Source organism: Halichoeres trimaculatus, unplaced genomic scaffold (genome assembly GCF_033239565.1).
Source record: "Halichoeres trimaculatus isolate MK-OKI-2021-1 unplaced genomic scaffold, fHalTri1.1 fHalTri1_scaffold_10, whole genome shotgun sequence".
NCBI lineage: Eukaryota > Metazoa > Chordata > Actinopteri > Labriformes > Labridae > Halichoeres > Halichoeres trimaculatus.
The window spans coordinates 5,411,441-5,436,787 of NW_027437187.1; the positions used below are offsets into that span (position 1 = coordinate 5,411,441).

Genomic DNA, 25,347 nt, shown 5'->3' on the forward strand with positions numbered 1-25,347 from the left:
AAATGACAAACTTGATTTTGTCTTCAGTTATGCTACCATTCCTGAGAGAGTATTTTAATTGCAGTCCTCACTGCTGTGGAGTAGAGGCAGCAAGAAAAAGCAACCTGTGCCACTGGGTACTGAGGACAGTCATTATCATGTAGCACAGCCAAGCAGTATATGCCATGGTCCACGGACAGCCAGCTCGCCCTAACAAGGAGCTCAGACACATGTGACGCAAAGGAAACATACAATGGAGAACTGGGGTTGTGACAGGGTTGTGGGAGAGCACAAGTGGCCTTGCAGGCCAGGAGCTGAGCGCAGCTCACCGTGAAGGTAGTGGCTGGGGCCAGACCTGTGTCGGGCTGCTCTTGGGTAGAGAGCCGTATCCACTCGGGTTTCTCTTCAAAGCGCACAAGTCTTTCGCCTTTTACTAAAGACTTCCGTGGAGAGGAACACTCTTGAGTTGTATCTATTTTTGGCTGGCTCGGCCATTCGGCTGAGCCTCTGCGACTTGTGAGGAGCAAAAGAAACATACAATGGAGGACTGGAAAAGCACTGCACTTCTCCAGGGGTGCCGTCCAAGTCTGAGGCAGCTTGGCTAGATGGCGCTGGTGGCAATGGCCAAGGAGTGCTCTGGCACTGCATAGTGCCAGAAACATGCTGGTGGGGGGTCTGGAGTGACCCAGGGCTTGGTGTTACTGCTTCTTAAGCCTTGTGGCTTGGATGAAGAGTTGGAGCTTTTTTGCCCTTGCATGTGCATGGCAGATCACTTCCCTTCTTTTCTGAAATTCTACAGTGGCTGTGCTAGAGCCTGAGCTTTCCACAGGTTCCTGCAGCTAAGAGGCGGGCCTTAAATTGTCCGAATTTCTATCCAATAAAGCCCTTTGATGACACTAGCGAGCAGACAGGCAGACAGGCAGACAGGCAGGCAGGCAGGCTGGCTGGCTGGCTGGCAGACAGGGTTGTGGGAGAGCACAAGTGGCCTTGCAGGCCAGGAGCTGAGCGCAGCTCACCGTGAAGGTAGTGGCTGGGGCCAGACCTGTGTCGGGCTGCTCTTGGGTAGAGAGCCGTATCCACTCGGGTTTCTCTTCATAGCGCACAAGTCTTTCGCCTTTTACTAAAGACTTCCGTGGAGAGGAACACTCTTGAGTTGTATCTATTTTTGGCTGGCTCGGCCATTCGGCTGAGCCTCTGCGACTTGTGAGGAGCAAAAGAAACATACAATGGAGGACTGGAAAAGCACTGCACTTCTCCAGGGGTGCCGTCCAAGTCTGAGGCAGCTTGGCTAGATGGCGCTGGTGGCAATGGCCAAGGAGTGCTCTGGCACTGCATAGTGCCAGAAACATGCTGGTGGGGGGTCTGGAGTGACCCAGGGCTTGGTGTTACTGCTTCTTAAGCCTTGTGGCTTGGATGAAGAGTTGGAGCTTTTTTGCCCTTGCATGTGCATGGCAGATCACTTCCCTTCTTTTCTGAAATTCTACAGTGGCTGTGCTAGAGCCTGAGCTTTCCACAGGTTCCTGCAGCTAAGAGGCGGGCCTTAAATTGTCCGAATTTCTATCCAATAAAGCCCTTTGATGACACTAGCGAGCAGACAGGCAGACAGGCAGACAGGCAGGCAGGCTGGCTGGCAGGCTGGCAGACAGGGTTGTGGGAGAGCACAAGTGGCCTTGCAGGCCAGGAGCTGAGCGCAGCTCACCGTGAAGGTAGTGGCTGGGGCCAGACCTGTGTCGGGCTGCTCTTGGGTAGAGAGCCGTATCCACTCGGGTTTCTCTTCATAGCGCACAAGTCTTTCGCCTTTTACTAAAGACTTCCGTGGAGAGGAACACTCTTGAGTTGTATCTATTTTTGGCTGGCTCGGCCATTCGGCTGAGCCTCTGCGACTTGTGAGGAGCAAAAGAAACATACAATGGAGGACTGGAAAAGCACTGCACTTCTCCAGGGGTGCCGTCCAAGTCTGAGGCAGCTTGGCTAGATGGCGCTGGTGGCAATGGCCAAGGAGTGCTCTGGCACTGCATAGTGCCAGAAACATGCTGGTGGGGGGTCTGGAGTGACCCAGGGCTTGGTGTTACTGCTTCTTAAGCCTTGTGGCTTGGATGAAGAGTTGGAGCTTTTTTGCCCTTGCATGTGCATGGCAGATCACTTCCCTTCTTTTCTGAAATTCTACAGTGGCTGTGCTAGAGCCTGAGCTTTCCACAGGTTCCTGCAGCTAAGAGGCGGGCCTTAAATTGTCCGAATTTCTATCCAATAAAGCCTTTGATGACACTAGCGAGCAGACAGGCAGACAGGCAGGCAGGCTGGCAGGCTGGCTGGCTGGCTGGCAGACAGGGTTGTGGGAGAGCACAAGTGGCCTTGCAGGCCAGGAGCTGAGCGCAGCTCACCGTGAAGGTAGTGGCTGGGGCCAGACCTGTGTCGGGCTGCTCTTGGGTAGAGAGCCGTATCCACTCGGGTTTCTCTTCATAGCGCACAAGTCTTTCGCCTTTTACTAAAGACTTCCGTGGAGAGGAACACTCTTGAGTTGTATCTATTTTTGGCTGGCTCGGCCATTCGGCTGAGCCTCTGCGACTTGTGAGGAGCAAAGGAAACATACAATGGAGGACTGGAAAAGCACTGCACTTCTCCAGGGGTGCCGTCCAAGTCTGAGGCAGCTTGGCTAGATGGCGCTGGTGGCAATGGCCAAGGAGTGCTCTGGCACTGCATAGTGCCAGAAACATGCTGGTGGGGGGTCTGGAGTGACCCAGGGCTTGGTGTTACTGCTTCTTAAGCCTTGTGGCTTGGATGAAGAGTTGGAGCTTTTTTGCCCTTGCATGTGCATGGCAGATCACTTCCCTTCTTTTCTGAAATTCTACAGTGGCTGTGCTAGAGCCTGAGCTTTCCACAGGTTCCTGCAGCTAAGAGGCGGGCCTTAAATTGTCCGAATTTCTATCCAATAAAGCCTTTGATGACACTAGCGAGCAGACAGGCAGACAGGCAGACAGGCAGGCAGGCTGGCAGGCTGGCTGGCAGGCTGGCAGACAGGGTTGTGGGAGAGCACAAGTGGCCTTGCAGGCCAGGAGCTGAGCGCAGCTCACCGTGAAGGTAGTGGCTGGGGCCAGACCTGTGTCGGGCTGCTCTTGGGTAGAGAGCCGTATCCACTCGGGTTTCTCTTCATAGCGCACAAGTCTTTCGCCTTTTACTAAAGACTTCCGTGGAGAGGAACACTCTTGAGTTGTATCTATTTTTGGCTGGCTCGGCCATTCGGCTGAGCCTCTGCGACTTGTGAGGAGCAAAAGAAACATACAATGGAGGACTGGAAAAGCACTGCACTTCTCCAGGGGTGCCGTCCAAGTCTGAGGCAGCTTGGCTAGATGGCGCTGGTGGCAATGGCCAAGGAGTGCTCTGGCACTGCATAGTGCCAGAAACATGCTGGTGGGGGGTCTGGAGTGACCCAGGGCTTGGTGTTACTGCCTCTTAAGCCTTGTGGCTTGGATGAAGAGTTGGAGCTTTTTTGCCCTTGCATGTGCATGGCAGATCACTTCCCTTCTTTTCTGAAATTCTACAGTGGCTGTGCTAGAGCCTGAGCTTTCCACAGGTTCCTGCAGCTAAGAGGCGGGCCTTAAATTGTCCGAATTTCTATCCAATAAAGCCCTTTGATGACACTAGCGAGCAGACAGGCAGACAGGCAGACAGGCAGGCAGGCTGGCTGGCAGGCTGGCAGACAGGGTTGTGGGAGAGCACAAGTGGCCTTGCAGGCCAGGAGCTGAGCGCAGCTCACCGTGAAGGTAGTGGCTGGGGCCAGACCTGTGTCGGGCTGCTCTTGGGTAGAGAGCCGTATCCACTCGGGTTTCTCTTCATAGCGCACAAGTCTTTCGCCTTTTACTAAAGACTTCCGTGGAGAGGAACACTCTTGAGTTGTATCTATTTTTGGCTGGCTCGGCCATTCGGCTGAGCCTCTGCGACTTGTGAGGAGCAAAAGAAACATACAATGGAGGACTGGAAAAGCACTGCACTTCTCCAGGGGTGCCGTCCAAGTCTGAGGCAGCTTGGCTAGATGGCGCTGGTGGCAATGGCCAAGGAGTGCTCTGGCACTGCATAGTGCCAGAAACATGCTGGTGGGGGGTCTGGAGTGACCCAGGGCTTGGTGTTACTGCTTCTTAAGCCTTGTGGCTTGGATGAAGAGTTGGAGCTTTTTTGCCCTTGCATGTGCATGGCAGATCACTTCCCTTCTTTTCTGAAATTCTACAGTGGCTGTGCTAGAGCCTGAGCTTTCCACAGGTTCCTGCAGCTAAGAGGCGGGCCTTAAATTGTCCGAATTTCTATCCAATAAAGCCTTTGATGACACTAGCGAGCAGACAGGCAGACAGGCAGGCAGGCTGGCAGGCTGGCTGGCTGGCTGGCAGACAGGGTTGTGGGAGAGCACAAGTGGCCTTGCAGGCCAGGAGCTGAGCGCAGCTCACCGTGAAGGTAGTGGCTGGGGCCAGACCTGTGTCGGGCTGCTCTTGGGTAGAGAGCCGTATCCACTCGGGTTTCTCTTCATAGCGCACAAGTCTTTCGCCTTTTACTAAAGACTTCCGTGGAGAGGAACACTCTTGAGTTTATCTATTTTTGGCTGGCTCGGCCATTCGGCTGAGCCTCTGCGACTTGTGAGGAGCAAAGGAAACATACAATGGAGGACTGGAAAAGCACTGCACTTCTCCAGGGGTGCCGTCCAAGTCTGAGGCAGCTTGGCTAGATGGCGCTGGTGGCAATGGCCAAGGAGTGCTCTGGCACTGCATAGTGCCAGAAACATGCTGGTGGGGGGTCTGGAGTGACCCAGGGCTTGGTGTTACTGCTTCTTAAGCCTTGTGGCTTGGATGAAGAGTTGGAGCTTTTTTGCCCTTGCATGTGCATGGCAGATCACTTCCCTTCTTTTCTGAAATTCTACAGTGGCTGTGCTAGAGCCTGAGCTTTCCACAGGTTCCTGCAGCTAAGAGGCGGGCCTTAAATTGTCCGAATTTCTATCCAATAAAGCCCTTTGATGACACTAGCGAGCAGACAGGCAGACAGGCAGACAGGCAGGCAGGCTGGCTGGCAGGCTGGCAGACAGGGTTGTGGGAGAGCACAAGTGGCCTTGCAGGCCAGGAGCTGAGCGCAGCTCACCGTGAAGGTAGTGGCTGGGGCCAGACCTGTGTCGGGCTGCTCTTGGGTAGAGAGCCGTATCCACTCGGGTTTCTCTTCATAGCGCACAAGTCTTTCGCCTTTTACTAAAGACTTCCGTGGAGAGGAACACTCTTGAGTTGTATCTATTTTTGGCTGGCTCGGCCATTCGGCTGAGCCTCTGCGACTTGTGAGGAGCAAAAGAAACATACAATGGAGGACTGGAAAAGCACTGCACTTCTCCAGGGGTGCCGTCCAAGTCTGAGGCAGCTTGGCTAGATGGCGCTGGTGGCAATGGCCAAGGAGTGCTCTGGCACTGCATAGTGCCAGAAACATGCTGGTGGGGGGTCTGGAGTGACCCAGGGCTTGGTGTTACTGCTTCTTAAGCCTTGTGGCTTGGATGAAGAGTTGGAGCTTTTTTGCCCTTGCATGTGCATGGCAGATCACTTCCCTTCTTTTCTGAAATTCTACAGTGGCTGTGCTAGAGCCTGAGCTTTCCACAGGTTCCTGCAGCTAAGAGGCGGGCCTTAAATTGTCCGAATTTCTATCCAATAAAGCCCTTTGATGACACTAGCGAGCAGACAGGCAGACAGGCAGACAGGCAGGCAGGCTGGCTGGCAGGCTGGCAGACAGGGTTGTGGGAGAGCACAAGTGGCCTTGCAGGCCAGGAGCTGAGCGCAGCTCACCGTGAAGGTAGTGGCTGGGGCCAGACCTGTGTCGGGCTGCTCTTGGGTAGAGAGCCGTATCCACTCGGGTTTCTCTTCATAGCGCACAAGTCTTTCGCCTTTTACTTAAGACTTCCGTGGAGAGGAACACTCTTGAGTTGTATCTATTTTTGGCTGGCTCGGCCATTCGGCTGAGCCTCTGCGACTTGTGAGGAGCAAAAGAAACATACAATGGAGGACTGGAAAAGCACTGCACTTCTCCAGGGGTGCCGTCCAAGTCTGAGGCAGCTTGGCTAGATGGCGCTGGTGGCAATGGCCAAGGAGTGCTCTGGCACTGCATAGTGCCAGAAACATGCTGGTGGGGGGTCTGGAGTGACCCAGGGCTTGGTGTTACTGCTTCTTAAGCCTTGTGGCTTGGATGAAGAGTTGGAGCTTTTTTGCCCTTGCATGTGCATGGCAGATCACTTCCCTTCTTTTCTGAAATTCTACAGTGGCTGTGCTAGAGCCTGAGCTTTCCACAGGTTCCTGCAGCTAAGAGGCGGGCCTTAAATTGTCCGAATTTCTATCCAATAAAGCCTTTGATGACTTTAGCGAGCAGACAGGCAGACAGGCAAACAGGCAGGCAGGCTGGCTGGCAGGCTGGCAGACAGGGTTGTGGGAGAGCACAAGTGGCCTTGCAGGCCAGGAGCTGAGCGCAGCTCACCGTGAAGGTAGTGGCTGGGGCCAGACCTGTGTCGGGCTGCTCTTGGGTAGAGAGCCGTATCCACTCGGGTTTCTCTTCATAGCGCACAAGTCTTTCGCCTTTTACTAAAGACTTCCGTGGAGAGGAACACTCTTGAGTTGTATCTATTTTTGGCTGGCTCGGCCATTCGGCTGAGCCTCTGCGACTTGTGAGGAGCAAAAGAAACATACAATGGAGGACTGGAAAAGCACTGCACTTCTCCAGGGGTGCCGTCCAAGTCTGAGGCAGCTTGGCTAGATGGCGCTGGTGGCAATGGCCAAGGAGTGCTCTGGCACTGCATAGTGCCAGAAACATGCTGGTGGGGGGTCTGGAGTGACCCAGGGCTTGGTGTTACTGCTTCTTAAGCCTTGTGGCTTGGATGAAGAGTTGGAGCTTTTTTGCCCTTGCATGTGCATGGCAGATCACTTCCCTTCTTTTCTGAAATTCTACAGTGGCTGTGCTAGAGCCTGAGCTTTCCACAGGTTCCTGCAGCTAAGAGGCGGGCCTTAAATTGTCCGAATTTCTATCCAATAAAGCCTTTGATGACACTAGCGAGCAGACAGGCAGACAGGCAGACAGGCAGACAGGCAGGCAGGCTGGCTGGCAGGCTGGCAGACAGGGTTGTGGGAGAGCACAAGTGGCCTTGCAGGCCAGGAGCTGAGCGCAGCTCACCGTGAAGGTAGTGGCTGGGGCCAGACCTGTGTCGGGCTGCTCTTGGGTAGAGAGCCGTATCCACTCGGGTTTCTCTTCAAAGCGCACAAGTCTTTCGCCTTTTACTAAAGACTTCCGTGGAGAGGAACACTCTTGAGTTGTATCTATTTTTGGCTGGCTCGGCCATTCGGCTGAGCCTCTGCGACTTGTGAGGAGCAAAGGAAACATACAATGGAGGACTGGAAAAGCACTGCACTTCTCCAGGGGTGCCGTCCAAGTCTGAGGCAGCTTGGCTAGATGGCGCTGGTGGCAATGGCCAAGGAGTGCTCTGGCACTGCATAGTGCCAGAAACATGCTGGTGGGGGGTCTGGAGTGACCCAGGGCTTGGTGTTACTGCTTCTTAAGCCTTGTGGCTTGGATGAAGAGTTGGAGCTTTTTTGCCCTTGCATGTGCATGGCAGATCACTTCCCTTCTTTTCTGAAATTCTACAGTGGCTGTGCTAGAGCCTGAGCTTTCCACAGGTTCCTGCAGCTAAGAGGCGGGCCTTAAATTGTCCGAATTTCTATCCAATAAAGCCCTTTGATGACACTAGCGAGCAGACAGGCAGACAGGCAGACAGGCAGGCAGGTTGGCTGGCAGGCTGGCAGACAGGGTTGTGGGAGAGCACAAGTGGCCTTGCAGGCCAGGAGCTGAGCGCAGCTCACCGTGAAGGTAGTGGCTGGGGCCAGACCTGTGTCGGGCTGCTCTTGGGTAGAGAGCCGTATCCACTCGGGTTTCTCTTCATAGCGCTCAAGTCTTTCGCCTTTTACTAAAGACTTCCGTGGAGAGGAACACTCTTGAGTTGTATCTATTTTTGGCTGGCTCGGCCATTCGGCTGAGCCTCTGCGACTTGTGAGGAGCAAAAGAAACATACAATGGAGGACTGGAAAAGCACTGCACTTCTCCAGGGGTGCCGTCCAAGTCTGAGGCAGCTTGGCTAGATGGCGCTGGTGGCAATGGCCAAGGAGTGCTCTGGCACTGCATAGTGCCAGAAACATGCTGGTGGGGGGTCTGGAGTGACCCAGGGCTTGGTGTTACTGCTTCTTAAGCCTTGTGGCTTGGATGAAGAGTTGGAGCTTTTTTGCCCTTGCATGTGCATGGCAGATCACTTCCCTTCTTTTCTGAAATTCTACAGTGGCTGTGCTAGAGCCTGAGCTTTCCACAGGTTCCTGCAGCTAAGAGGCGGGCCTTAAATTGTCCGAATTTCTATCCAATAAAGCCCTTTGATGACACTAGCGAGCAGACAGGCAGACAGGCAGACAGGCAGACAGGCAGGCAGGCTGGCTGGCAGGCTGGCAGACAGGGTTGTGGGAGAGCACAAGTGGCCTTGCAGGCCAGGAGCTGAGCGCAGCTCACCGTGAAGGTAGTGGCTGGGGCCAGACCTGTGTCGGGCTGCTCTTGGGTAGAGAGCCGTATCCACTCGGGTTTCTCTTCATAGCGCACAAGTCTTTCGCCTTTTACTAAAGACTTCCGTGGAGAGGAACACTCTTGAGTTGTATCTATTTTTGGCTGGCTCGGCCATTCGGCTGAGCCTCTGCGACTTGTGAGGAGCAAAAGAAACATACAATGGAGGACTGGAAAAGCACTGCACTTCTCCAGGGGTGCCGTCCAAGTCTGAGGCAGCTTGGCTAGATGGCGCTGGTGGCAATGGCCAAGGAGTGCTCTGGCACTGCATAGTGCCAGAAACATGCTGGTGGGGGGTCTGGAGTGACCCAGGGCTTGGTGTTACTGCTTCTTAAGCCTTGTGGCTTGGATGAAGAGTTGGAGCTTTTTTGCCCTTGCATGTGCATGGCAGATCACTTCCCTTCTTTTCTGAAATTCTACAGTGGCTGTGCTAGAGCCTGAGCTTTCCACAGGTTCCTGCAGCTAAGAGGCGGGCCTTAAATTGTCCGAATTTCTATCCAATAAAGCCCTTTGATGACACTAGCGAGCAGACAGGCAGACAGGCAGACAGGCAGGCAGGCTGGCTGGCAGGCTGGCAGACAGGGTTGTGGGAGAGCACAAGTGGCCTTGCAGGCCAGGAGCTGAGCGCAGCTCACCGTGAAGGTAGTGGCTGGGGCCAGACCTGTGTCGGGCTGCTCTTGGGTAGAGAGCCGTATCCACTCGGGTTTCTCTTCATAGCGCACAAGTCTTTCGCCTTTTACTAAAGACTTCCGTGGAGAGGAACACTCTTGAGTTGTATCTATTTTTGGCTGGCTCGGCCATTCGGCTGAGCCTCTGCGACTTGTGAGGAGCAAAAGAAACATACAATGGAGGACTGGAAAAGCACTGCACTTCTCCAGGGGTGCCGTCCAAGTCTGAGGCAGCTTGGCTAGATGGCGCTGGTGGCAATGGCCAAGGAGTGCTCTGGCACTGCATAGTGCCAGAAACATGCTGGTGGGGGGTCTGGAGTGACCCAGGGCTTGGTGTTACTGCTTCTTAAGCCTTGTGGCTTGGATGAAGAGTTGGAGCTTTTTTGCCCTTGCATGTGCATGGCAGATCACTTCCCTTCTTTTCTGAAATTCTACAGTGGCTGTGCTAGAGCCTGAGCTTTCCACAGGTTCCTGCAGCTAAGAGGCGGGCCTTAAATTGTCCGAATTTCTATCCAATAAAGCCCTTTGATGACACTAGCGAGCAGACAGGCAGACAGGCAGACAGGCAGGCAGGTTGGCTGGCAGGCTGGCAGACAGGGTTGTGGGAGAGCACAAGTGGCCTTGCAGGCCAGGAGCTGAGCGCAGCTCACCGTGAAGGTAGTGGCTGGGGCCAGACCTGTGTCGGGCTGCTCTTGGGTAGAGAGCCGTATCCACTCGGGTTTCTCTTCATAGCGCACAAGTCTTTCGCCTTTTACTAAAGACTTCCGTGGAGAGGAACACTCTTGAGTTGTATCTATTTTTGGCTGGCTCGGCCATTCGGCTGAGCCTCTGCGACTTGTGAGGAGCAAAAGAAACATACAATGGAGGACTGGAAAAGCACTGCACTTCTCCAGGGGTGCCGTCCAAGTCTGAGGCAGCTTGGCTAGATGGCGCTGGTGGCAATGGCCAAGGAGTGCTCTGGCACTGCATAGTGCCAGAAACATGCTGGTGGGGGGTCTGGAGTGACCCAGGGCTTGGTGTTACTGCTTCTTAAGCCTTGTGGCTTGGATGAAGAGTTGGAGCTTTTTTGCCCTTGCATGTGCATGGCAGATCACTTCCCTTCTTTTCTGAAATTCTACAGTGGCTGTGCTAGAGCCTGAGCTTTCCACAGGTTCCTGCAGCTAAGAGGCGGGCCTTAAATTGTCCGAATTTCTATCCAATAAAGCCCTTTGATGACACTAGCGAGCAGACAGGCAGACAGGCAGACAGGCAGGCAGGCTGGCTGGCAGGCTGGCAGACAGGGTTGTGGGAGAGCACAAGTGGCCTTGCAGGCCAGGAGCTGAGCGCAGCTCACCGTGAAGGTAGTGGCTGGGGCCAGACCTGTGTCGGGCTGCTCTTGGGTAGAGAGCCGTATCCACTCGGGTTTCTCTTCATAGCGCACAAGTCTTTCGCCTTTTACTAAAGACTTCCGTGGAGAGGAACACTCTTGAGTTGTATCTATTTTTGGCTGGCTCGGCCATTCGGCTGAGCCTCTGCGACTTGTGAGGAGCAAAAGAAACATACAATGGAGGACTGGAAAAGCACTGCACTTCTCCAGGGGTGCCGTCCAAGTCTGAGGCAGCTTGGCTAGATGGCGCTGGTGGCAATGGCCAAGGAGTGCTCTGGCACTGCATAGTGCCAGAAACATGCTGGTGGGGGGTCTGGAGTGACCCAGGGCTTGGTGTTACTGCTTCTTAAGCCTTGTGGCTTGGATGAAGAGTTGGAGCTTTTTTGCCCTTGCATGTGCATGGCAGATCACTTCCCTTCTTTTCTGAAATTCTACAGTGGCTGTGCTAGAGCCTGAGCTTTCCACAGGTTCCTGCAGCTAAGAGGCGGGCCTTAAATTGTCCGAATTTCTATCCAATAAAGCCCTTTGATGACACTAGCGAGCAGACAGGCAGACAGGCAGACAGGCAGGCAGGCTGGCTGGCAGGCTGGCAGACAGGGTTGTGGGAGAGCACAAGTGGCCTTGCAGGCCAGGAGCTGAGCGCAGCTCACCGTGAAGGTAGTGGCTGGGGCCAGACCTGTGTCGGGCTGCTCTTGGGTAGAGAGCCGTATCCACTCGGGTTTCTCTTCATAGCGCACAAGTCTTTCGCCTTTTACTAAAGACTTCCGTGGAGAGGAACACTCTTGAGTTGTATCTATTTTTGGCTGGCTCGGCCATTCGGCTGAGCCTCTGCGACTTGTGAGGAGCAAAAGAAACATACAATGGAGGACTGGAAAAGCACTGCACTTCTCCAGGGGTGCCGTCCAAGTCTGAGGCAGCTTGGCTAGATGGCGCTGGTGGCAATGGCCAAGGAGTGCTCTGGCACTGCATAGTGCCAGAAACATGCTGGTGGGGGGTCTGGAGTGACCCAGGGCTTGGTGTTACTGCTTCTTAAGCCTTGTGGCTTGGATGAAGAGTTGGAGCTTTTTTGCCCTTGCATGTGCATGGCAGATCACTTCCCTTCTTTTCTGAAATTCTACAGTGGCTGTGCTAGAGCCTGAGCTTTCCACAGGTTCCTGCAGCTAAGAGGCTTTAAATTGTCCGAATTTCTATCCAATAAAGCCTTTGATGACTTTAGCGAGCAGACAGGCAGACAGGCAGACAGACAGGCAGGCTGGCTGGCAGGCTGGCAGACAGGGTTGTGGGAGAGCACAAGTGGCCTTGCAGGCCAGGAGCTGAGCGCAGCTCACCGTGAAGGTAGTGGCTGGGGCCAGACCTGTGTCGGGCTGCTCTTGGGTAGAGAGCCGTATCCACTCGGGTTTCTCTTCAAAGCGCACAAGTCTTTCGCCTTTTACTAAAGACTTCCGTGGAGAGGAACACTCTTGAGTTGTATCTATTTTTGGCTGGCTCGGCCATTCGGCTGAGCCTCTGCGACTTGTGAGGAGCAAAGGAAACATACAATGGAGGACTGGAAAAGCACTGCACTTCTCCAGGGGTGCCGTCCAAGTCTGAGGCAGCTTGGCTAGATGGCACTGGTGGCAATGGCCAAGGAGTGCTCTGGCACTGCATAGTGCCAGAAACATGCTGGTGGGGGGTCTGGAGTGACCCAGGGCTTGGTGTTACTGCTTCTTAAGCCTTGTGGCTTGGATGAAGAGTTGGAGCTTTTTTGCCCTTGCATGTGCATGGCAGATCACTTCCCTTCTTTTCTGAAATTCTACAGTGGCTGTGCTAGAGCCTGAGCTTTCCACAGGTTCCTGCAGCTAAGAGGCGGGCCTTAAATTGTCCGAATTTCTATCCAATAAAGCCTTTGATGACACTAGCGAGCAGACAGGCAGACAGGCAGGCAGGCTGGCAGGCTGGCTGGCTGGCTGGCAGACAGGGTTGTGGGAGAGCACAAGTGGCCTTGCAGGCCAGGAGCTGAGCGCAGCTCACCGTGAAGGTAGTGGCTGGGGCCAGACCTGTGTCGGGCTGCTCTTGGGTAGAGAGCCGTATCCACTCGGGTTTCTCTTCATAGCGCACAAGTCTTTCGCCTTTTACTAAAGACTTCCGTGGAGAGGAACACTCTTGAGTTGTATCTATTTTTGGCTGGCTCGGCCATTCGGCTGAGCCTCTGCGACTTGTGAGGAGCAAAAGAAACATACAATGGAGGACTGGAAAAGCACTGCACTTCTCCAGGGGTGCCGTCCAAGTCTGAGGCAGCTTGGCTAGATGGCGCTGGTGGCAATGGCCAAGGAGTGCTCTGGCACTGCATAGTGCCAGAAACATGCTGGTGGGGGGTCTGGAGTGACCCAGGGCTTGGTGTTACTGCTTCTTAAGCCTTGTGGCTTGGATGAAGAGTTGGAGCTTTTTTGCCCTTGCATGTGCATGGCAGATCACTTCCCTTCTTTTCTGAAATTCTACAGTGGCTGTGCTAGAGCCTGAGCTTTCCACAGGTTCCTGCAGCTAAGAGGCGGGCCTTAAATTGTCCGAATTTCTATCCAATAAAGCCTTTGATGACTTTAGCGAGCAGACAGGCAGACAGGCAGACAGGCAGGCAGGCTGGCTGGCAGGCTGGCAGACAGGGTTGTGGGAGAGCACAAGTGGCCTTGCAGGCCAGGAGCTGAGCGCAGCTCACCGTGAAGGTAGTGGCTGGGGCCAGACCTGTGTCGGGCTGCTCTTGGGTAGAGAGCCGTATCCACTCGGGTTTCTCTTCATAGCGCTCAAGTCTTTCGCCTTTTACTAAAGACTTCCGTGGAGAGGAACACTCTTGAGTTGTATCTATTTTTGGCTGGCTCGGCCATTCGGCTGAGCCTCTGCGACTTGTGAGGAGCAAAAGAAACATACAATGGAGGACTGGAAAAGCACTGCACTTCTCCAGGGGTGCCGTCCAAGTCTGAGGCAGCTTGGCTAGATGGCGCTGGTGGCAATGGCCAAGGAGTGCTCTGGCACTGCATAGTGCCAGAAACATGCTGGTGGGGGGTCTGGAGTGACCCAGGGCTTGGTGTTACTGCTTCTTAAGCCTTGTGGCTTGGATGAAGAGTTGGAGCTTTTTTGCCCTTGCATGTGCATGGCAGATCACTTCCCTTCTTTTCTGAAATTCTACAGTGGCTGTGCTAGAGCCTGAGCTTTCCACAGGTTCCTGCAGCTAAGAGGCGGGCCTTAAATTGTCCGAATTTCTATCCAATAAAGCCCTTTGATGACACTAGCGAGCAGACAGGCAGACAGGCAGACAGGCAGGCAGGCTGGCTGGCAGGCTGGCAGACAGGGTTGTGGGAGAGCACAAGTGGCCTTGCAGGCCAGGAGCTGAGCGCAGCTCACCGTGAAGGTAGTGGCTGGGGCCAGACCTGTGTCGGGCTGCTCTTGGGTAGAGAGCCGTATCCACTCGGGTTTCTCTTCATAGCGCACAAGTCTTTCGCCTTTTACTAAAGACTTCCGTGGAGAGGAACACTCTTGAGTTGTATCTATTTTTGGCTGGCTCGGCCATTCGGCTGAGCCTCTGCGACTTGTGAGGAGCAAAGGAAACATACAATGGAGGACTGGAAAAGCACTGCACTTCTCCAGGGGTGCCGTCCAAGTCTGAGGCAGCTTGGCTAGATGGCGCTGGTGGCAATGGCCAAGGAGTGCTCTGGCACTGCATAGTGCCAGAAACATGCTGGTGGGGGGTCTGGAGTGACCCAGGGCTTGGTGTTACTGCTTCTTAAGCCTTGTGGCTTGGATGAAGAGTTGGAGCTTTTTTGCCCTTGCATGTGCATGGCAGATCACTTCCCTTCTTTTCTGAAATTCTACAGTGGCTGTGCTAGAGCCTGAGCTTTCCACAGGTTCCTGCAGCTAAGAGGCGGGCCTTAAATTGTCCGAATTTCTATCCAATAAAGCCCTTTGATGACACTAGCGAGCAGACAGGCAGACAGGCAGACAGGCAGGCAGGCTGGCTGGCAGGCTGGCAGACAGGGTTGTGGGAGAGCACAAGTGGCCTTGCAGGCCAGGAGCTGAGCGCAGCTCACCGTGAAGGTAGTGGCTGGGGCCAGACCTGTGTCGGGCTGCTCTTGGGTAGAGAGCCGTATCCACTCGGGTTTCTCTTCATAGCGCACAAGTCTTTCGCCTTTTACTAAAGACTTCCGTGGAGAGGAACACTCTTGAGTTGTATCTATTTTTGGCTGGCTCGGCCATTCGGCTGAGCCTCTGCGACTTGTGAGGAGCAAAAGAAACATACAATGGAGGACTGGAAAAGCACTGCACTTCTCCAGGGGTGCCGTCCAAGTCTGAGGCAGCTTGGCTAGATGGCGCTGGTGGCAATGGCCAAGGAGTGCTCTGGCACTGCATAGTGCCAGAAACATGCTGGTGGGGGGTCTGGAGTGACCCAGGGCTTGGTGTTACTGCTTCTTAAGCCTTGTGGCTTGGATGAAGAGTTGGAGCTTTTTTGCCCTTGCATGTGCATGGCAGATCACTTCCCTTCTTTTCTGAAATTCTACAGTGGCTGTGCTAGAGCCTGAGCTTTCCACAGGTTCCTGCAGCTAAGAGGCGGGCCTTAAATTGTCCGAATTTCTATCCAATAAAGCCCTTTGATGACACTAGCGAGCAGACAGGCAGACAGGCAGACAGGCAGGCAGGCTGGCTGGCAGGCTGGCAGACAGGGTTGTGGGAGAGCACAAGTGGCCTTGCAGGCCAGGAGCTGAGCGCAGCTCACCGTGAAGGTAGTGGCTGGGGCCAGACCTGTGTCGGGCTGCTCTTGGGTAGAGAGCCGTATCCACTCGGGTTTCTCTTCATAGCGCACAAGTCTTTCGCCTTTTACTAAAGACTTCCGTGGAGAGGAACACTCTTGAGTTGTATCTATTTTTGGCTGGCTCGGCCATTCGGCTGAGCCTCTGCGACTTGTGAGGAGCAAAAGAAACATACAATGGAGGACTGGAAAAGCACTGCACTTCTCCAGGGGTGCCGTCCAAGTCTGAGGCAGCTTGGCTAGATGGCGCTGGTGGCAATGGCCAAGGAGTGCTCTGGCACTGCATAGTGCCAGAAACATGCTGGTGGGGGGTCTGGAGTGACCCAGGGCTTGGTGTTACTGCTTCTTAAGCCTTGTGGCTTGGATGAAGAGTTGGAGCTTTTTTGCCCTTGCATGTGCATGGCAGATCACTTCCCTTCTTTTCTGAAATTCTACAGTGGCTGTGCTAGAGCCTGAGCTTTCCACAGGTTCCTGCAGCTAAGAGGCTTTAAATTGTCCGAATTTCTATCCAATAAAGCCTTTGATGACTTTAGCGAGCAGACAGGCAGACAGGCAGACAGACAGGCAGGCTGGCTGGCAGGCTGGCAGACAGGGTTGTGGGAGAGCACAAGTGGCCTTGCAGGCCAGGAGCTGAGCGCAGCTCACCGTGAAGGTAGTGGCTGGGGCCAGACCTGTGTCGGGCTGCTCTTGGGTAGAGAGCCGTATCCACTCGGGTTTCTCTTCAAAGCGCACAAGTCTTTCGCCTTTTACTAAAGACTTCCGTGGAGAGGAACACTCTTGAGTTGTATCTATTTTTGGCTGGCTCGGCCATTCGGCTGAGCCTCTGCGACTTGTGAGGAGCAAAGGAAACATACAATGGAGGACTGGAAAAGCACTGCACTTCTCCAGGGGTGCCGTCCAAGTCTGAGGCAGCTTGGCTAGATGGCACTGGTGGCAATGGCCAAGGAGTGCTCTGGCACTGCATAGTGCCAGAAACATGCTGGTGGGGGGTCTGGAGTGACCCAGGGCTTGGTGTTACTGCTTCTTAAGCCTTGTGGCTTGGATGAAGAGTTGGAGCTTTTTTGCCCTTGCATGTGCATGGCAGATCACTTCCCTTCTTTTCTGAAATTCTACAGTGGCTGTGCTAGAGCCTGAGCTTTCCACAGGTTCCTGCAGCTAAGAGGCGGGCCTTAAATTGTCCGAATTTCTATCCAATAAAGCCTTTGATGACACTAGCGAGCAGACAGGCAGACAGGCAGGCAGGCTGGCAGGCTGGCTGGCTGGCTGGCAGACAGGGTTGTGGGAGAGCACAAGTGGCCTTGCAGGCCAGGAGCTGAGCGCAGCTCACCGTGAAGGTAGTGGCTGGGGCCAGACCTGTGTCGGGCTGCTCTTGGGTAGAGAGCCGTATCCACTCGGGTTTCTCTTCATAGCGCACAAGTCTTTCGCCTTTTACTAAAGACTTCCGTGGAGAGGAACACTCTTGAGTTGTATCTATTTTTGGCTGGCTCGGCCATTCGGCTGAGCCTCTGCGACTTGTGAGGAGCAAAAGAAACATACAATGGAGGACTGGAAAAGCACTGCACTTCTCCAGGGGTGCCGTCCAAGTCTGAGGCAGCTTGGCTAGATGGCGCTGGTGGCAATGGCCAAGGAGTGCTCTGGCACTGCATAGTGCCAGAAACATGCTGGTGGGGGGTCTGGAGTGACCCAGGGCTTGGTGTTACTGCTTCTTAAGCCTTGTGGCTTGGATGAAGAGTTGGAGCTTTTTTGCCCTTGCATGTGCATGGCAGATCACTTCCCTTCTTTTCTGAAATTCTACAGTGGCTGTGCTAGAGCCTGAGCTTTCCACAGGTTCCTGCAGCTAAGAGGCGGGCCTTAAATTGTCCGAATTTCTATCCAATAAAGCCCTTTGATGACACTAGCGAGCAGACAGGCAGACAGGCAGACAGGCAGGCAGGCTGGCTGGCAGGCTGGCAGACAGGGTTGTGGGAGAGCACAAGTGGCCTTGCAGGCCAGGAGCTGAGCGCAGCTCACCGTGAAGGTAGTGGCTGGGGCCAGACCTGTGTCGGGCTGCTCTTGGGTAGAGAGCCGTATCCACTCGGGTTTCTCTTCATAGCGCACAAGTCTTTCGCCTTTTACTAAAGACTTCCGTGGAGAGGAACACTCTTGAGTTGTATCTATTTTTGGCTGGCTCGGCCATTCGGCTGAGCCTCTGCGACTTGTGAGGAGCAAAAGAAACATACAATGGAGGACTGGAAAAGCACTGCACTTCTCCAGGGGTGCCGTCCAAGTCTGAGGCAGCTTGGCTAGATGGCGCTGGTGGCAATGGCCAAGGAGTGCTCTGGCACTGCATAGTGCCAGAAACATGCTGGTGGGGGGTCTGGAGTGACCCAGGGCTTGGTGTTACTGCTTCTTAAGCCTTGTGGCTTGGATGAAGAGTTGGAGCTTTTTTGCCCTTGCATGTGCATGGCAGATCACTTCCCTTCTTTTCTGAAATTCTACAGTGGCTGTGCTAGAGCCTGAGCTTTCCACAGGTTCCTGCAGCTAAGAGGCGGGCCTTAAATTGTCCGAATTTCTATCCAATAAAGCCCTTTGATGACACTAGCGAGCAGACAGGCAGACAGGCAGACAGGCAGGCAGGCTGGCTGGCAGGCTGGCAGACAGGGTTGTGGGAGAGCACAAGTGGCCTTGCAGGCCAGGAGCTGAGCGCAGCTCACCGTGAAGGTAGTGGCTGGGGCCAGACCTGTGTCGGGCTGCTCTTGGGTAGAGAGCCGTATCCACTCGGGTTTCTCTTCATAGCGCACAAGTCTTTCGCCTTTTACTAAAGACTTCCGTGGAGAGGAACACTCTTGAGTTGTATCTATTTTTGGCTGGCTCGGCCATTCGGCTGAGCCTCTGCGACTTGTGAGGAGCAAAAGAAACATACAATGGAGGACTGGAAAAGCACTGCACTTCTCCAGGGGTGCCGTCCAAGTCTGAGGCAGCTTGGCTAGATGGCGCTGGTGGCAATGGCCAAGGAGTGCTCTGGCACTGCATAGTGCCAGAAACATGCTGGTGGGGGGTCTGGAGTGACCCAGGGCTTGGTGTTACTGCTTCTTAAGCCTTGTGGCTTGGATGAAGAGTTGGAGCTTTTTTGCCCTTGCATGTGCATGGCAGATCACTTCCCTTCTTTTCTGAAATTCTACAGTGGCTGTGCTAGAGCCTGAGCTTTCCACAGGTTCCTGCAGCTAAGAGGCTTTAAATTGTCCGAATTTCTATCCAATAAAGCCTTTGATGACTTTAGCGAGCAGACAGGCAGACAGGCAGACAGACAGGCAGGCTGGCTGGCAGGCTGGCAGACAGGGTTGTGGGAGAGCACAAGTGGCCTTGCAGGCCAGGAGCTGAGCGCAGCTCACCGTGAAGGTAGTGGCTGGGGCCAGACCTGTGTCGGGCTGCTCTTGGGTAGAGAGCCGTATCCACTCGGGTTTCTCTTCAAAGCGCACAAGTCTTTCGCCTTTTACTAAAGACTTCCGTGGAGAGGAACACTCTTGAGTTGTATCTATTTTTGGCTGGCTCGGCCATTCGGCTGAGCCTCTGCGACTTGTGAGGAGCAAAGGAAACATACAATGGAGGACTGGAAAAGCACTGCACTTCTCCAGGGGTGCCGTCCAAGTCTGAGGCAGCTTGGCTAGATGGCACTGGTGGCAATGGCCAAGGAGTGCTCTGGCACTGCATAGTGCCAGAAACATGCTGGTGGGGGGTCTGGAGTGACCCAGGGCTTGGTGTTACTGCTTCTTAAGCCTTGTGGCTTGGATGAAGAGTTGGAGCTTTTTTGCCCTTGCATGTGCATGGCAGATCACTTCCCTTCTTTTCTGAAATTCTACAGTGGCTGTGCTAGAGCCTGAGCTTTCCACAGGTTCCTGCAGCTAAGAGGCGGGCCTTAAATTGTCCGAATTTCTATCCAATAAAGCCTTTGATGACACTAGCGAGCAGACAGGCAGACAGGCAGGCAGGCTGGCAGGCTGGCTGGCTGGCTGGCAGACAGGGTTGTGGGAGAGCACAAGTGGCCTTGCAGGCCAGGAGCTGAGCGCAGCTCACCGTGAAGGTAGTGGCTGGGGCCAGACCTGTGTCGGGCTGCTCTTGGGTAGAGAGCCGTATCCACTCGGGTTTCTCTTCATAGCGCACAAGTCTTTCGCCTTTTACTAAAGACTTCCGTGGAGAGGAACACTCTTGAGTTGTATCTATTTTTGGCTGGCTCGGCCATTCGGCTGAGCCTCTGCGACTTGTGAGGAGCAAAAGAAACATACAATGGAGGACTGGAAAAGCACTGCACTTCTCCAGGGGTGCCGTCCAAGTCTGAGGCAGCTTGGCTAGATGGCGCTGGTGGCAATGGCCAAGGAGTGCTCTGGCACTGCATAGTGCCAGAAACATGCTGGTGGGGGGTCTGGAGTGACCCAGGGCTTGGTGTTACTGCTTCTTAAGCCTTGTGGCTTGGATGAAGAGTTGGAGCTTTTTTGCCCTTGCATGTGCATGGCAGATCACTTCCCTTCTTTTCTGAAATTCTACAGTGGCTGTGCTAGAGCCTGAGCTTTCCACAGGTTCCTGCAGCTAAGAGGCGGGCCTTAAATTGTCCGAATTTCTATCCAATAAAGCCCTTTGATGACACTAGCGAGCAGACAGGCAGACAGGCAGACAGGCAGGCAGGCTGGCTGGCAGGCTGGCAGACAGGGTTGTGGGAGAGCACAAGTGGCCTTGCAGGCCAGGAGCTGAGCGCAGCTCACCGTGAAGGTAGTGGCTGGGGCCAGACCTGTGTCGGGCTGCTCTTGGGTAGAGAGCCGTATCCACTCGGGTTTCTCTTCATAGCGCACAAGTCTTTCGCCTTTTACTAAAGACTTCCGTGGAGAGGAACACTCTTGAGTTGTATCTATTTTTGGCTGGCTCGGCCATTCGGCTGAGCCTCTGCGACTTGTGAGGAGCAAAAGAAACATACAATGGAGGACTGGAAAAGCACTGCACTTCTCCAGGGGTGCCGTCCAAGTCTGAGGCAGCTTGGCTAGATGGCGCTGGTGGCAATGGCCAAGGAGTGCTCTGGCACTGCATAGTGCCAGAAACATGCTGGTGGGGGGTCTGGAGTGACCCAGGGCTTGGTGTTACTGCTTCTTAAGCCTTGTGGCTTGGATGAAGAGTTGGAGCTTTTTTGCCCTTGCATGTGCATGGCAGATCACTTCCCTTCTTTTCTGAAATTCTACAGTGGCTGTGCTAGAGCCTGAGCTTTCCACAGGTTCCTGCAGCTAAGAGGCGGGCCTTAAATTGTCCGAATTTCTATCCAATAAAGCCCTTTGATGACACTAGCGAGCAGACAGGCAGACAGGCAGACAGGCAGGCAGGCTGGCTGGCAGGCTGGCAGACAGGGTTGTGGGAGAGCACAAGTGGCCTTGCAGGCCAGGAGCTGAGCGCAGCTCACCGTGAAGGTAGTGGCTGGGGCCAGACCTGTGTCGGGCTGCTCTTGGGTAGAGAGCCGTATCCACTCGGGTTTCTCTTCATAGCGCACAAGTCTTTCGCCTTTTACTAAAGACTTCCGTGGAGAGGAACACTCTTGAGTTGTATCTATTTTTGGCTGGCTCGGCCATTCGGCTGAGCCTCTGCGACTTGTGAGGAGCAAAAGAAACATACAATGGAGGACTGGAAAAGCACTGCACTTCTCCAGGGGTGCCGTCCAAGTCTGAGGCAGCTTGGCTAGATGGCGCTGGTGGCAATGGCCAAGGAGTGCTCTGGCACTGCATAGTGCCAGAAACATGCTGGTGGGGGGTCTGGAGTGACCCAGGGCTTGGTGTTACTGCTTCTTAAGCCTTGTGGCTTGGATGAAGAGTTGGAGCTTTTTTGCCCTTGCATGTGCATGGCAGATCACTTCCCTTCTTTTCTGAAATTCTACAGTGGCTGTGCTAGAGCCTGAGCTTTCCACAGGTTCCTGCAGCTAAGAGGCGGGCCTTAAATTGTCCGAATTTCTATCCAATAAAGCCCTTTGATGACACTAGCGAGCAGACAGGCAGACAGGCAGACAGGCAGGCAGGCTGGCTGGCAGGCTGGCAGACAGGGTTGTGGGAGAGCACAAGTGGCCTTGCAGGCCAGGAGCTGAGCGCAGCTCACCGTGAAGGTAGTGGCTGGGGCCAGACCTGTGTCGGGCTGCTCTTGGGTAGAGAGCCGTATCCACTCGGGTTTCTCTTCATAGCGCACAAGTCTTTCGCCTTTTACTAAAGACTTCCGTGGAGAGGAACACTCTTGAGTTGTATCTATTTTTGGCTGGCTCGGCCATTCGGCTGAGCCTCTGCGACTTGTGAGGAGCAAAAGAAACATACAATGGAGGACTGGAAAAGCACTGCACTTCTCCAGGGGTGCCGTCCAAGTCTGAGGCAGCTTGGCTAGATGGCGCTGGTGGCAATGGCCAAGGAGTGCTCTGGCACTGCATAGTGCCAGAAACATGCTGGTGGGGGGTCTGGAGTGACCCAGGGCTTGGTGTTACTGCTTCTTAAGCCTTGTGGCTTGGATGAAGAGTTGGAGCTTTTTTGCCCTTGCATGTGCATGGCAGATCACTTCCCTTCTTTTCTGAAATTCTACAGTGGCTGTGCTAGAGCCTGAGCTTTCCACAGGTTCCTGCAGCTAAGAGGCGGGCCTTAAATTGTCCGAATTTCTATCCAATAAAGCCCTTTGATGACACTAGCGAGCAGACAGGCAGACAGGCAGACAGGCAGGCAGGCTGGCTGGCAGGCTGGCAGACAGGGTTGTGGGAGAGCACAAGTGGCCTTGCAGGCCAGGAGCTGAGCGCAGCTCACCGTGAAGGTAGTGGCTGGGGCCAGACCTGTGTCGGGCTGCTCTTGGGTAGAGAGCCGTATCCACTCGGGTTTCTCTTCATAGCGCACAAGTCTTTCGCCTTTTACTAAAGACTTCCGTGGAGAGGAACACTCTTGAGTTGTATCTATTTTTGGCTGGCTCGGCCATTCGGCTGAGCCTCTGCGACTTGTGAGGAGCAAAAGAAACATACAATGGAGGACTGGAAAAGCACTGCACTTCTCCAGGGGTGCCGTCCAAGTCTGAGGCAGCTTGGCTAGATGGCGCTGGTGGCAATGGCCAAGGAGTGCTCTGGCACTGCATAGTGCCAGAAACATGCTGGTGGGGGGTCTGGAGTGACCCAGGGCTTGGTGTTACTGCTTCTTAAGCCTTGTGGCTTGGATGAAGAGTTGGAGCTTTTTTGCCCTTGCATGTGCATGGCAGATCACTTCCCTTCTTTTCTGAAATTCTACAGTGGCTGTGCTAGAGCCTGAGCTTTCCACAGGTTCCTGCAGCTAAGAGGCGGGCCTTAAATTGTCCGAATTTCTATCCAATAAAGCCTTTGATGACTTTAGCGAGCAGACAGGCAGACAGGCAGACAGGCAGGCAGGCTGGCTGGCAGGCTGGCAGACAGGGTTGTGGGAGAGCACAAGTGGCCTTGCAGGCCAGGAGCTGAGCGCAGCTCACCGTGAAGGTAGTGGCTGGGGCCAGACCTGTGTCGGGCTGCTCTTGGGTAGAGAGCCGTATCCACTCGGGTTTCTCTTCATAGCGCACAAGTCTTTCGCCTTTTACTAAAGACTTCCGTGGAGAGGAACACTCTTGAGTTGTATCTATTTTTGGCTGGCTCGGCCATTCGGCTGAGCCTCTGCGACTTGTGAGGAGCAAAAGAAACATACAATGGAGGACTGGAAAAGCACTGCACTTCTCCAGGGGTGCCGTCCAAGTCTGAGGCAGCTTGGCTAGATGGCGCTGGTGGCAATGGCCAAGGAGTGCTCTGGCACTGCATAGTGCCAGAAACATGCTGGTGGGGGGTCTGGAGTGACCCAGGGCTTGGTGTTACTGCTTCTTAAGCCTTGTGGCTTGGATGAAGAGTTGGAGCTTTTTTGCCCTTGCATGTGCATGGCAGATCACTTCCCTTCTTTTCTGAAATTCTACAGTGGCTGTGCTAGAGCCTGAGCTTTCCACAGGTTCCTGCAGCTAAGAGGCGGGCCTTAAATTGTCCGAATTTCTATCCAATAAAGCCTTTGATGACTTTAGCGAGCAGACAGGCAGACAGGCAGACAGGCAGGCAGGCTGGCTGGCAGGCTGGCAGACAGGGTTGTGGGAGAGCACAAGTGGCCTTGCAGGCCAGGAGCTGAGCGCAGCTCACCGTGAAGGTAGTGGCTGGGGCCAGACCTGTGTCGGGCTGCTCTTGGGTAGAGAGCTGTATCCACTCGGGTTTCTCTTCATAGCGCACAAGTCTTTCGCCTTTTACTAAAGACTTCCGTGGAGAGGAACACTCTTGAGTTGTATCTATTTTTGGCTGGCTCGGCCATTCGGCTGAGCCCCTGCGACTTGTGAGGAGCAAAAGAAACATACAATAGAGGACTGGAAAAGCACTGCACTTCTCCAGGGGTGCCGTCCAAGTCTGAGGCAGCTTGGCTAGATGGCGCTGGTGGCAATGGCCAAGGAGTGCTCTGGCACTGCATAGTGCCAGAAACATGCTGGTGGGGGGTCTGGAGTGACCCAGGGCTTGGTGTTACTGCTTCTTAAGCCTTGTGGCTTGGATGAAGAGTTGGAGCTTTTTTGCCCTTGCATGTGCATGGCAGATCACTTCCCTTCTTTTCTGAAATTCTACAGTGGCTGTGCTAGAGCCTGAGCTTTCCACAGGTTCCTGCAGCTAAGAGGCGGGCCTTAAATTGTCCGAATTTCTATCCAATAAAGCCTTTGATGACACTAGCGAGCAGACAGGCAGACAGGCAGACAGGCAGGCAGGCTGGCTGGCAGGCTGGCAGACAGGGTTGTGGGAGAGCACAAGTGGCCTTGCAGGCCAGGAGCTGAGCGCAGCTCACCGTGAAGGTAGTGGCTGGGGCCAGACCTGTGTCGGGCTGCTCTTGGGTGGAGAGCCGTATCCACTCGGGTTTCTCTTCATAGCGCACAAGTCTTTCGCCTTTTACTAAAGACTTCCGTGGAGAGGAACACTCTTGAGTTGTATCTATTTTTGGCTGGCTCGGCCATTCGGCTGAGCCTCTGCGACTTGTGAGGAGCAAAGGAAACATACAATGGAGGACTGGAAAAGCACTGCACTTCTCCAGGGGTGCCGTCCAAGTCTGAGGCAGCTTGGCTAGATGGCGCTGGTGGCAATGGCCAAGGAGTGCTCTGGCACTGCATAGTGCCAGAAACATGCTGGTGGGGGGTCTGGAGTGACCCAGGGCTTGGTGTTACTGCTTCTTAAGCCTTGTGGCTTGGATGAAGAGTTGGAGCTTTTTTGCCCTTGCATGTGCATGGCAGATCACTTCCCTTCTTTTCTGAAATTCTACAGTGGCTGAGCTAGAGCCTGAGCTTTCCACAGGTTCCTGCAGCTAAGAGGCGGGCCTTAAATTGTCCGAATTTCTATCCAATAAAGCCTTTGATGACACTAGCGAGCAGACAGGCAGACAGGCAGACAGGCAGACAGGAAGGCAGGCTGGCTGGCAGGCTGGCAGACAGGGTTGTGGGAGAGCACAAGTGGCCTTGCAGGCCAGGAGCTGAGCGCAGCTCACCGTGAAGGTAGTGGCTGGGGCCAGACCTGTGTCGGGCTGCTCTTGGGTGGAGAGCCGTATCCACTCGGGTTTCTCTTCATAGCGCACAAGTCTTTCGCCTTTTACTAAAGACTTCCGTGGAGAGGAACACTCTTGAGTTGTATCTATTTTTGGCTGGCTCGGCCATTCGGCTGAGCCTCTGCGACTTGTGAGGAGCAAAAGAAACATACAATGGAGGACTGGAAAAGCACTGCACTTCTCCAGGGGTGCCATCCAAGTCTGAGGCAGCTTGGCTAGATGGCGCTGGTGGCAATGGCCAAGGAGTGCTCTGGCACTGCATAGTGCCAGAAACATGCTGGTGGGGGGTCTGGAGTGACCCAGGGCTTGGTGTTACTGCTTCTTAAGCCTTGTGGCTTGGATGAAGAGTTGGAGCTTTTTTGCCCTTGCATGTGCATGGCAGATCAC

General features: G+C 54.2%; 37 non-coding genes across 37 annotated transcripts; all 37 read left to right on the plus strand.

The window, feature by feature from the left end:
- The first annotated feature begins 368 nt into the window (after positions 1 to 368).
- Positions 369 to 483, plus strand: LOC141797230 (U5 spliceosomal RNA). The gene has a single exon (XR_012598976.1). It is a non-coding gene; the product is annotated as a U5 spliceosomal RNA (small nuclear RNA).
- A 572-nt stretch (positions 484 to 1,055) lies between these two features.
- On the plus strand, positions 1,056 to 1,170 carry LOC141797208 (U5 spliceosomal RNA). Its single transcript, XR_012598955.1, has one exon. It is a non-coding gene; the product is annotated as a U5 spliceosomal RNA (small nuclear RNA).
- Positions 1,171 to 1,738: 568 nt separating this feature from the next.
- Positions 1,739 to 1,853, plus strand: LOC141797220 (U5 spliceosomal RNA). Its single transcript, XR_012598966.1, has one exon. It is a non-coding gene; the product is annotated as a U5 spliceosomal RNA (small nuclear RNA).
- A 567-nt stretch (positions 1,854 to 2,420) lies between these two features.
- On the plus strand, positions 2,421 to 2,535 carry LOC141797231 (U5 spliceosomal RNA). The gene has a single exon (XR_012598977.1). It is a non-coding gene; the product is annotated as a U5 spliceosomal RNA (small nuclear RNA).
- A 575-nt stretch (positions 2,536 to 3,110) lies between these two features.
- Positions 3,111 to 3,225, plus strand: LOC141797243 (U5 spliceosomal RNA). Its single transcript, XR_012598988.1, has one exon. It is a non-coding gene; the product is annotated as a U5 spliceosomal RNA (small nuclear RNA).
- A 568-nt stretch (positions 3,226 to 3,793) lies between these two features.
- On the plus strand, positions 3,794 to 3,908 carry LOC141797255 (U5 spliceosomal RNA). The gene has a single exon (XR_012598999.1). It is a non-coding gene; the product is annotated as a U5 spliceosomal RNA (small nuclear RNA).
- Positions 3,909 to 4,475: 567 nt separating this feature from the next.
- LOC141797248 (U5 spliceosomal RNA) lies at positions 4,476 to 4,589 on the plus strand. Its single transcript, XR_012598993.1, has one exon. It is a non-coding gene; the product is annotated as a U5 spliceosomal RNA (small nuclear RNA).
- A 568-nt stretch (positions 4,590 to 5,157) lies between these two features.
- Positions 5,158 to 5,272, plus strand: LOC141797267 (U5 spliceosomal RNA). The gene has a single exon (XR_012599011.1). It is a non-coding gene; the product is annotated as a U5 spliceosomal RNA (small nuclear RNA).
- A 568-nt stretch (positions 5,273 to 5,840) lies between these two features.
- On the plus strand, positions 5,841 to 5,955 carry LOC141797263 (U5 spliceosomal RNA). The gene has a single exon (XR_012599008.1). It is a non-coding gene; the product is annotated as a U5 spliceosomal RNA (small nuclear RNA).
- A 567-nt stretch (positions 5,956 to 6,522) lies between these two features.
- LOC141797278 (U5 spliceosomal RNA) lies at positions 6,523 to 6,637 on the plus strand. Its single transcript, XR_012599022.1, has one exon. It is a non-coding gene; the product is annotated as a U5 spliceosomal RNA (small nuclear RNA).
- Positions 6,638 to 7,212: 575 nt separating this feature from the next.
- LOC141797232 (U5 spliceosomal RNA) lies at positions 7,213 to 7,327 on the plus strand. Its single transcript, XR_012598978.1, has one exon. It is a non-coding gene; the product is annotated as a U5 spliceosomal RNA (small nuclear RNA).
- Positions 7,328 to 7,895: 568 nt separating this feature from the next.
- Positions 7,896 to 8,010, plus strand: LOC141797252 (U5 spliceosomal RNA). Its single transcript, XR_012598997.1, has one exon. It is a non-coding gene; the product is annotated as a U5 spliceosomal RNA (small nuclear RNA).
- A 576-nt stretch (positions 8,011 to 8,586) lies between these two features.
- Positions 8,587 to 8,701, plus strand: LOC141797282 (U5 spliceosomal RNA). Its single transcript, XR_012599025.1, has one exon. It is a non-coding gene; the product is annotated as a U5 spliceosomal RNA (small nuclear RNA).
- Positions 8,702 to 9,269: 568 nt separating this feature from the next.
- On the plus strand, positions 9,270 to 9,384 carry LOC141797284 (U5 spliceosomal RNA). The gene has a single exon (XR_012599027.1). It is a non-coding gene; the product is annotated as a U5 spliceosomal RNA (small nuclear RNA).
- Positions 9,385 to 9,952: 568 nt separating this feature from the next.
- LOC141797285 (U5 spliceosomal RNA) lies at positions 9,953 to 10,067 on the plus strand. The gene has a single exon (XR_012599029.1). It is a non-coding gene; the product is annotated as a U5 spliceosomal RNA (small nuclear RNA).
- Positions 10,068 to 10,635: 568 nt separating this feature from the next.
- LOC141797286 (U5 spliceosomal RNA) lies at positions 10,636 to 10,750 on the plus strand. Its single transcript, XR_012599030.1, has one exon. It is a non-coding gene; the product is annotated as a U5 spliceosomal RNA (small nuclear RNA).
- Positions 10,751 to 11,318: 568 nt separating this feature from the next.
- Positions 11,319 to 11,433, plus strand: LOC141797287 (U5 spliceosomal RNA). Its single transcript, XR_012599031.1, has one exon. It is a non-coding gene; the product is annotated as a U5 spliceosomal RNA (small nuclear RNA).
- A 563-nt stretch (positions 11,434 to 11,996) lies between these two features.
- LOC141797233 (U5 spliceosomal RNA) lies at positions 11,997 to 12,111 on the plus strand. Its single transcript, XR_012598979.1, has one exon. It is a non-coding gene; the product is annotated as a U5 spliceosomal RNA (small nuclear RNA).
- Positions 12,112 to 12,678: 567 nt separating this feature from the next.
- Positions 12,679 to 12,793, plus strand: LOC141797288 (U5 spliceosomal RNA). The gene has a single exon (XR_012599032.1). It is a non-coding gene; the product is annotated as a U5 spliceosomal RNA (small nuclear RNA).
- Positions 12,794 to 13,360: 567 nt separating this feature from the next.
- LOC141797254 (U5 spliceosomal RNA) lies at positions 13,361 to 13,475 on the plus strand. The gene has a single exon (XR_012598998.1). It is a non-coding gene; the product is annotated as a U5 spliceosomal RNA (small nuclear RNA).
- Positions 13,476 to 14,043: 568 nt separating this feature from the next.
- Positions 14,044 to 14,158, plus strand: LOC141797289 (U5 spliceosomal RNA). Its single transcript, XR_012599033.1, has one exon. It is a non-coding gene; the product is annotated as a U5 spliceosomal RNA (small nuclear RNA).
- A 568-nt stretch (positions 14,159 to 14,726) lies between these two features.
- LOC141797290 (U5 spliceosomal RNA) lies at positions 14,727 to 14,841 on the plus strand. Its single transcript, XR_012599034.1, has one exon. It is a non-coding gene; the product is annotated as a U5 spliceosomal RNA (small nuclear RNA).
- A 568-nt stretch (positions 14,842 to 15,409) lies between these two features.
- LOC141797291 (U5 spliceosomal RNA) lies at positions 15,410 to 15,524 on the plus strand. Its single transcript, XR_012599035.1, has one exon. It is a non-coding gene; the product is annotated as a U5 spliceosomal RNA (small nuclear RNA).
- A 563-nt stretch (positions 15,525 to 16,087) lies between these two features.
- Positions 16,088 to 16,202, plus strand: LOC141797234 (U5 spliceosomal RNA). The gene has a single exon (XR_012598980.1). It is a non-coding gene; the product is annotated as a U5 spliceosomal RNA (small nuclear RNA).
- A 567-nt stretch (positions 16,203 to 16,769) lies between these two features.
- Positions 16,770 to 16,884, plus strand: LOC141797292 (U5 spliceosomal RNA). Its single transcript, XR_012599036.1, has one exon. It is a non-coding gene; the product is annotated as a U5 spliceosomal RNA (small nuclear RNA).
- A 568-nt stretch (positions 16,885 to 17,452) lies between these two features.
- LOC141797293 (U5 spliceosomal RNA) lies at positions 17,453 to 17,567 on the plus strand. Its single transcript, XR_012599037.1, has one exon. It is a non-coding gene; the product is annotated as a U5 spliceosomal RNA (small nuclear RNA).
- Positions 17,568 to 18,135: 568 nt separating this feature from the next.
- Positions 18,136 to 18,250, plus strand: LOC141797295 (U5 spliceosomal RNA). Its single transcript, XR_012599039.1, has one exon. It is a non-coding gene; the product is annotated as a U5 spliceosomal RNA (small nuclear RNA).
- Positions 18,251 to 18,813: 563 nt separating this feature from the next.
- On the plus strand, positions 18,814 to 18,928 carry LOC141797235 (U5 spliceosomal RNA). Its single transcript, XR_012598981.1, has one exon. It is a non-coding gene; the product is annotated as a U5 spliceosomal RNA (small nuclear RNA).
- A 567-nt stretch (positions 18,929 to 19,495) lies between these two features.
- LOC141797297 (U5 spliceosomal RNA) lies at positions 19,496 to 19,610 on the plus strand. The gene has a single exon (XR_012599040.1). It is a non-coding gene; the product is annotated as a U5 spliceosomal RNA (small nuclear RNA).
- A 568-nt stretch (positions 19,611 to 20,178) lies between these two features.
- On the plus strand, positions 20,179 to 20,293 carry LOC141797298 (U5 spliceosomal RNA). The gene has a single exon (XR_012599041.1). It is a non-coding gene; the product is annotated as a U5 spliceosomal RNA (small nuclear RNA).
- Positions 20,294 to 20,861: 568 nt separating this feature from the next.
- On the plus strand, positions 20,862 to 20,976 carry LOC141797299 (U5 spliceosomal RNA). The gene has a single exon (XR_012599042.1). It is a non-coding gene; the product is annotated as a U5 spliceosomal RNA (small nuclear RNA).
- Positions 20,977 to 21,544: 568 nt separating this feature from the next.
- Positions 21,545 to 21,659, plus strand: LOC141797300 (U5 spliceosomal RNA). Its single transcript, XR_012599043.1, has one exon. It is a non-coding gene; the product is annotated as a U5 spliceosomal RNA (small nuclear RNA).
- Positions 21,660 to 22,227: 568 nt separating this feature from the next.
- On the plus strand, positions 22,228 to 22,342 carry LOC141797301 (U5 spliceosomal RNA). The gene has a single exon (XR_012599044.1). It is a non-coding gene; the product is annotated as a U5 spliceosomal RNA (small nuclear RNA).
- Positions 22,343 to 22,909: 567 nt separating this feature from the next.
- Positions 22,910 to 23,024, plus strand: LOC141797302 (U5 spliceosomal RNA). Its single transcript, XR_012599045.1, has one exon. It is a non-coding gene; the product is annotated as a U5 spliceosomal RNA (small nuclear RNA).
- Positions 23,025 to 23,591: 567 nt separating this feature from the next.
- On the plus strand, positions 23,592 to 23,706 carry LOC141797303 (U5 spliceosomal RNA). The gene has a single exon (XR_012599046.1). It is a non-coding gene; the product is annotated as a U5 spliceosomal RNA (small nuclear RNA).
- Positions 23,707 to 24,273: 567 nt separating this feature from the next.
- Positions 24,274 to 24,388, plus strand: LOC141797304 (U5 spliceosomal RNA). The gene has a single exon (XR_012599047.1). It is a non-coding gene; the product is annotated as a U5 spliceosomal RNA (small nuclear RNA).
- A 575-nt stretch (positions 24,389 to 24,963) lies between these two features.
- On the plus strand, positions 24,964 to 25,078 carry LOC141797305 (U5 spliceosomal RNA). The gene has a single exon (XR_012599048.1). It is a non-coding gene; the product is annotated as a U5 spliceosomal RNA (small nuclear RNA).
- The last annotated feature ends 269 nt before the right edge of the window (positions 25,079 to 25,347 follow it).